The 8,367-nt window shown below is 49.4% G+C and overlaps 1 pseudogene; it reads right to left on the reverse strand.

Annotated features, from left to right (window-relative positions):
• Positions 1–1,582: 1,582 nt before the first annotated feature.
• On the reverse strand, positions 1,583–7,481 carry LOC139057787 (uncharacterized; annotated as a pseudogene).
• Positions 7,482–8,367: the final 886 nt, after the last annotated feature.

The raw sequence follows: 8,367 nt of genomic DNA on the forward strand, positions 1-8,367 counted from the left end.
ATACCATCCACACAAACCACGTCGCTTTCCACAAAGCTATTGGGCAACACGATAAGTCACAGGCACAGGTCAAGTCCGCAAAACACTACATGGGCAGAACTACTACGGCCATACTCAATCACTTTGCCACAAGCTCTCACATTTAACGACATCAAACAGCTACAATCACTTCTCCACAGCCACGGACACAGGCGAAGACCACACGGGCAGAACGGAAGCACCGATTAAGGGCTCTCGTCGCGTTCATCGCTTTAGCGCCACCTATTTAAATATATTGTACGGAGCCAAGCCAAACCATTATTAAGCATCTATTTGGGTGAACTTAACGCTTTCGGGTCCTAAGCGTTCGAACGACCAGGGCACTATAACGCTTACCCCCCCCTTTCCACTCCGTCGACCGGGTCGCAGGAACGGCAGCCTAAAAAGATATGGATCCATAGATATTTTCATAAACAACGGTTAAATTTGTTAGTTTTCGCTTTTCCTCCCTGTTTGGATGTTGCCTTGGCTCTCTCCCTTAGTCGATCGCTTAATTTCCCAAATCCTTGCGACTCTTGTTTCCAGTTAGCAATTTTCCAATAATATAGCCGTACATTCATTAGGGAAAAACCAGACGAGTTAACGTGTGACATTCATATTGCCTATGAGTTTAAGGGTTATTGCAGCGTTTGATGATAGACGCTGTCCTGCATTACTTTATTTTGCACCTTATCTAACCCATATCACGGGTTTATGGTTCCGAGGATCTGTCAGCGTCGTGGCGAGCCGTCACTCGAGAAAATAATGAAACAAAAAGAAGAGTTAAACGCAATTGGCGTTTTCTCTGACCGCAACTTGTTCCACGTGCATACAGACCAGCTGACCACGAACTGAATCCTTTTCCTGGTCCTTGAATCAGTGTAAACGAAGAAGGTTGAAGTAACGAAGCAACAACGATGCACGTGACCATTGAATAGACGGTGACAGTTGAATGCATCTCGAGTTAATCGAGCGGGCACCGAATCGATAAGGAAACTGGCATTCACATCCCAGGAGACGCCGATAACTACCGCCATCCAAAAGGAGTGAGAAAGGCACCAACATTTTGACCGCCGAATAGCTGTCAAGTCTCAACATTGATTTGGCGGCGCTTTAGGAATGTTTGTGAGAAGTGCTGGCAGGGGCGGGGGGGATGCGGCGTAATTTCGGGGGGGGGGTGCGTACGGGCCCCCCCTTGGGTTTGTGCCTGGTGGACTATCTCCACTATGAAGAATAAAAGCTGCAACTACGGGAAAGTCACGTGTACTACACACAAGTTCAAATAAGCATGCACATTTTAGGAGTGAGCAAATGTGACTGTTACGTGTATTCGCCAAAGGGGTCGAAATGTGTAGAAGGAACGACTCCTTTCTGAAAAAACTTGTGCGGAAATTGGAGTGGTTTCTTTTAGGCACTACTTCCCAGCTGTGCTGAGGTGCCGAAATCTGTATTAAACTTTAGCAGTGTTTACTTGTGAAGCATGTTTCTTTTTATTGAACGAAATGTGGGCACGCTTGCACAATACAGCAAAAATAAAAAGAGCTGTCCAAACATTTGCTTCTGTTCAAAGCACTCGCCCAGTCTTGATGACAGGACCTTGTAGGTTAGCCAGCACGCTGCACACATGCACTATCTTGTCGATGTGATACTTGAGTTCTGGAGTTAGCCTTTCATTCAAGATCGCAAAACTCTTGATGTCTTGAACGCACCTCTCCACATGAATGCGGTGAGATGCAACCTTATAAGTTTCTTCCCTCGCCGCCTTGGTAAACTGCTCGTTGGGCGTTGCAAATGGTGGCATGACAAGTGTGACATCCTTACTTTCCAAGTCCCACTTTATATGGGGAAAACCTTTGTCCGCCATCACCATATCCCCCGGTTCCAGCAGGTTAATCAATCCAGAGTTGGCGATGATGCACGTGTCGCTCGACCTGCCACCAAACACATCCGAAATGAATGTTATGTAACAGGATGGCGTGATCCCAACTAGAACTTTCAGTGTAAAGTCGCTCTATTAGTTGCTCCAGCAGTTTACCCTACTGCAACTTTACCTGGCTTCTCAATTCTGACTTCCGAACAGTCTACAATAATCCTACAATTGGGATAGTTCAAGCGGAAAGAGGAAGGCGTCGATGCTTGTACCACATCCCTTGAAAACCACATGACCCACCCTCCGGTGCTAACGGACAGGACATCCAGAGTGGCATAGAAAATGCGCGACATGCTAGTTCAATGTACGCCGAACAAAACGCCTAATGCCGAGAATGTGAGGCCATGCTACATCTTCATGAAAAACAGCAGAAGCTTGCTGTCCACCACCAGGTCCAAGTATCTCTCGCCATGCACCTGTAACATGAGAGGTATTTTGTGAGCACAACATTTACAGTAGTGATAAAACCAACCTTCAAAGCTTTTTTGCTCTTACTAATTCAGAAACTTCCAGAATTTTACAACACATGTTTCGCTGATTTAGTGTTTTAGGTGTGTGAATGGTTTCTTCAAACTGTCCAATGTCTGAACACAAGCAGGCGGTACTTTGGTGTGGGTGTTCAAGAGAGTGGGTGTTCTCACACCCACTCTCTTGGGACAAAGGAACGACAACACAGCAGTGCAAACAATCACAAGGGCATTTATTGCACCTTTCATAGATCAATGACTGCTAGCCGAGTTGCTATCCATAAAACATGCCGATGGGCGCGCGACAAATCTAGGAAGTCCGACTCACCGCGACCGGATACCGAGCGCATATGTTCGCCCCATGCTGGATCCCAATGCCTGGTCGTTCGCGTGTACGGTCAGGCGAATGGTGGCGCGTTCGATGGCGGCCACGCGAGGCAGTCTCGCAGAAGCATGGGTCGGCGCGCACGCGGGACGGCACGGCCGTACCGCTTTCTGTCCCGAATCCAAGAGCCAGCCTGTTCTCCCCTGCGCCCCCAAGTAACCCTGGCGTGAGGCGGCGTTAGCAGCGCAACACTCGCACCATATCTCGCACTGCGCCCCAAACACAAGCGCCGCGGGCATCACGCAGGCCACGCGGCGAAGCCGCACTACAGGAGACGCGCTATGCGGGAAAAACATCAGGGGACGCGCGAGAGTCACGCATCCCCACATCCCCCCAACCTTAAATCACTTCTTATTCCGGCGAAACTTGTGACACGGTCTAACGTCAACCCGTGCTTCGCGAACAAGATAGTACATGCAACAGTGGCCGCGCTGAAGAAATGTCCACACGCTGTCCATAGCATGCGAGCCGACACTGTCCCCGGGTACACCGCTGGCGTCCGCCGGTCACAGCACCAGCTTTGCAGACTCGACGGCACGATTCCAGGCCAGGACTCCGGAGACGACGACGCAGTAGTCGGTACGAGCAAACGTCGCTCGCGCCGACGCGCCCTGCTCGCAAGAGCCGCCGCAGCTGCCGGTGACCGCCGGCTCTTTTCTCCGCCGCCGAGGGTTGCGAGCTGGATGCAGGAGGCCGCCGAAGTCGCTGCGCCGAACTCGCCACAGCATCCCCATTGCCCGGTGGCTCGATCGTAGTCCGGGGCAGCAGCGCAGACGATGTGCAGGTGACGGCAAACCAGGGGTGACTCTAATCACGCTGCGTATACTCAACACACTCGTCAAACACTAAAATAGTGCAAGGGAGAGGAAGTCTGCATGCGCATCGCCCACGTGGTACGATGTTTAACTCGGCTAGCAAAAGATCGGGCAGCTACTCAGATGCTAAGTTCATGTGACCGAAGCTCGCTTCCTTGAGTCGAACGAGTAATTTCAATTCGTGCGAGGCGAAATAGAATGAGGGAAGCAAATTGCAAACCTTAACGCCACGGTCCACCAGGTTGTGTCCCTCCACGTGCGACAGGCAGCTTCGTAAAGCCTTAGGCCTAAAGCGTCACTACCCTAACAACCGGCATCCAAAAACAACACCCAAAATGGGCGCAAAACAGGCAGCCACGAGGAGACGTCAGCTCTGTTAGGTGGTCCTACTCCGCTCGGTGCACACAGCATCCGAGTTGACGGCGCCCACCGTCCCAGACGGTGTCGGAGTGCCCGGTGACAGGTCGCAATACCAGTCAGCCCGTAGTGGCACCCGTGGCCCGCGGCCGCACGGCTCCTAGAGCCGCGACTTCATCAGAGTCAAAGAGATAAAAGAAGCTATTTACATAAGAAATTCGGACCACCCACGAGGCTTCCGTATTCACTCGCTTCAGGCTTGCCAATATGCTCCGCGGGCGCTATGCCTCGCTCTACCAGGATGCAGACCACGTGGCTCTCGTACCGACGAATGTCATTAAAAAAAACACTTGCGAAAAGGCTTAGCACGTTGACATGTTCAAACACACTACAAGCCACCGTCACCTCGCTTAAGAAAGCACGCCGACGACGCTAGCGATCAAAATCCACGCTAGGCCTACGCTTCGGTTCAAACAAAGGTCTCGAACGAAGCAAAACTGTTAAATCTATCGTCCGATGCCCAAAGAGGTCCACGTTGGGCAGCCAGATGTGGTGTTCTCCCGTACTCTTGGGACAAAGGAACGACAACACAGTAGTCCAAACAATCACATGGGCATTTATTGCACCTTTCATAGATCAATGACTGTTAGCCGAGTTGCTATCCATAAAACATGCCGATGGGCGCGCGACAAATCTAGAAGTCCGACACACCGCGACCGGATAGCGAGCGAATATGTTCGCCCCATGCTGGATCCCAACGCCTGTTCGTTCGCGCGTACTGTCACGCGAACGGTGGCGCATTGCAAGGCGGCCACGCGAGACGGTCTCGCAGAAGCATGGGTCGGCGCACGCGCGGCACGGCACGTCTGTACCACTTTCTGTCCGGAATCCAAGAGCCAGCCTGTTCTCCCCTGCGCCCCCAAGTAACCCTGCCGTGATGCGGCGTTAGCAGCGCAACACTCGCACCATCTCTCGCACTGCGCCCCCACCACATCGACCGCCGCGGGCGTCACGCAGGCCACGCGGCAAAGCCGCACTACAGGAGACGCGCTATGCGGGAAACACATCAGGGGATGCGTGAGAGTCGCGCATCCCCACAGGGTAGACATCCCTCCCAAGTTTGTTCAGGCTCCTCTGGCCTGTGCATCTGGCACATTGATGCAAACACTCCTGTGTAGTGCTGTTTTGTGTCTCGCGCCAACACTTATCTGAATGTCGCAGTTGACGATGTCTAGGTTCGTCCCCCTGGTGCCTAGTGCGATTGCATTGTCAAGTGCAAGCTTGAAATCACCAGAGTATCAATTTAGACATATGTTTCTCTTTCATTCTCAAGCCACAGTGTCCAACACTGGCAATCCTGGTGCAGTTGATGGTCTTGTTCACTTTCAAAATCTTGTTAGACTTGAGAAGACCAAGGGAATTGCACTCCTGGCTTATAGGATCCTAACCAATCTGACACGCCTAAGGTTCAGTCACTTTGCAAAGCTTTTCTGAGATCCGTATTTGAAACTCAAAATCTGTCTTCATACATAAATTGGCACACATGCTCGAGCGCCATGCTACGGGTAAAAACAAGCTAGTTGCCCAATGAAGTGCGTTGTGAAAGAATTAAAAGATGCACCTGATCTCACTGCACCACCACCTTCTTCTTCATCAAAAGTTCAACGGATGTACGCACAAAGCCAGCGTTTGAACCCAGCAACAGACACCATGTCACGGCTGTCATCTGGTGAAATAAACGCTTTCCAAAGGCTGACTTTTTCCAGCGCCTATGTTTATGCACCTCGTACGAACAGCTTATTTTAGGATTTGAGTTTGGGCATGTGGTTTCCTATTGAGAGCATGGTCCTAAAACCAATTCTCCATCACTAACGTTAAATAAATATTGTCAGATCAAGAAGTCCGTTTTTTGTTTTGGTTGTGATCGATATGTCACTCAGCTTGCACTGAGGTAGCTGAAATCTCGTTAGCAGATACACTGTCTGCTAGCGCACGTGAAAACAAGGAGAAATACTACCATTCTGCAGTACCATATGCTCCGACAAATTCCACGGTACGTTAAAATGGAAAGAAAGCCCTGGTACATAAGACATCTTGTACACATCTCTGCGGTTCATTATCCATAACCAGAAAATGCGTGTGAGGTGAGTGCTTGTCACATTCCCAAGAGACAACATCAAATGTAAAGAAAGGCTGCACCTTTAGATGAACGTGCATGACATCAGCATATCTATTTTTTCAGTTCAATTTAAATTGGGCAACTTGTGAATATGCTCTCGCTTGTGTCATTTGGAAGCTGATCTAACATTTACCTGTGGCAAGAGGCTCAACAGGGCCAGAAACACCGCAACTGCCACCCCAGTCAGGTCTCTGAGGGCATCATCGTTTTTCTTGTCCACCAAGGACTGGTAGCCATAGAAACCCTTTGGTTGGTGGCCTTCCAAACGCAATGCAGTAACACCTGCGTTAGACATTGCACGCTGTTAAGGCGCAAAGAATACAACCTGGGTGGATGCCTCGCATGCAGTGGCGAACAGGGTGCAGGCAATCATCAGGACTCCTTTGCTGTGGACTTGCGGTGTCTCTAGCGTCTGGGTTGAGACGTGCATAAAATTGATGGCATGTTAAAATTTTCAGACAAGAGAACACGGTGTTTTTTAGCTTTACCTTACTCAAGAATACCGATTGTATGCCACGTCGAGAAGCCCTAACCAGGCACACCAGGACACAAAAGCCCATGCAAGGCTCAGTGCCCCTGGGAAACTAGGTGAAACTGAATCAACGTTTATTGTGATGAAAAAGAAGGGAACTACCATCACAGGTTTTTTAATAGGGATAACAACAGCAAGGATTGGACCCTACAGGATTGTTCGTTGCCTGGAAGACTCGAACTATCAAGTTGCGGCTGACAAAACCCAGCTTTTTTCATGCGGCCACTTGCAACCCGAGGTGGTTCACATTATTCTTCTCAAGCCGTTCTACACTTGATAGGACTGTGCACGTTTCGTGCTCCAGGTTGCTCTTCAGTGTACCATTATTTTGTTTTGTGTTGCATCGGGGTGATGTGCTTTTAACGGAGGCAGTAAAGGCTACTTTTTGTTTGTTTTTGGCACAAGTTTACCACAATAAATGTTCAGTTGTTTGTTATTCACTGCTGCATTGTTTGTTCTTTATGACAATATGTATGTTCTGCCTTTTAGCTTTCAAACACAAGAAGCACCCACCCTGCATTCCTTTTTTTTTATCTGCAAATTTTGAGTGGGCACCTACTCAGTACCTTATGGTAGTACAGCAGAACCTACCTCAACTCCTTGCAGTTGTTTGGGTTCGTTATTCCCATCAATGCCTTCAGGTTCCTCCAGTGGTAGTGTGACTGCTGGTGCTCGAGAAGCTGGCACACTCATGGTGGCCGTAGGTGGTCCAGCTTGCACCACGTTTGGCAAAGATGCTAAGGAGCTGGTAAGATCTGCAGCAGTTGTTGCGGCTGTTCTCCGCTTCTTAATTCTAAGAAGAAAAATGCACACCGTAACTTCTCTAGATAATCGCAATGCAGGCTGGCATTGATTGAGAAAATGTCTGTCTAATTAGGGGGGGGTGGGCACTGCTACTGTAAGTTTTGAACAGTTGCAATCAGCAATGTTTGGTTCACACTGACATAGCATGCACGGACCGAGGTGCTGCAGTAGAACTGCTTTAGATTGGAGCAATCTCATTTACAGCCAACAGGTCCATATCATGAATCTGCTCCCCCTTCTCTCCCTGTCAGGCTATGGTGAAAGACCAAAACAAACAAACAAAAAGTAACTACTGTCAGATCTCTTAAGATGAGAATAAACAGACTCGATTTTTGTTCCGCATGCAAATTTGTCCCCATGCTGCCCACTTTGCGCGTTTTATCACCCCCGGAATGACTACATGCTCTGCTGTTTACTCCAAAGTATGCACCACTCTAGGTACATGCGCACTTGGCCATCTCGTCTGTGTAAAGTCACTGCGCTTTTCTTTTTTGCGGGAATTATGGTGTGAGCCAAGCTATGCTCTAGCGACCTGTCAAAGCTTCCGAATGTCATATGGCTACCCCGCCGTACTATTTCTGCTTTAATTAGGGGAACTCTTTGAGGAACCGCGACCACATCGTCCCGCGACCTCTCGGAGAGGGGAGTTTCGACCCACAGTTTGCGCACCTCTGCTCTGGCAGCTGTGCCTTTGCCAGCACTGGAGTGTAATCAGTCACACGAACCATTGAGCACACCTACTGATGAAATCTTGGCTCGGGTGTCGCCAAGAAATTATCACATCTAAAAATGTCAATACCTGACAGCTAGTTTAAAAAGAAAGTGCCGATTTCACGGAGTTCTCATCTTTCATAGCATCCAGCCTTATCTTCCGGAAGCA

The sequence above is a fragment of the Dermacentor albipictus genome, chromosome 3 (assembly GCF_038994185.2).
Source record: "Dermacentor albipictus isolate Rhodes 1998 colony chromosome 3, USDA_Dalb.pri_finalv2, whole genome shotgun sequence".
In the NCBI taxonomy this organism is placed as follows: Eukaryota; Metazoa; Arthropoda; class Arachnida; order Ixodida; family Ixodidae; genus Dermacentor; species Dermacentor albipictus.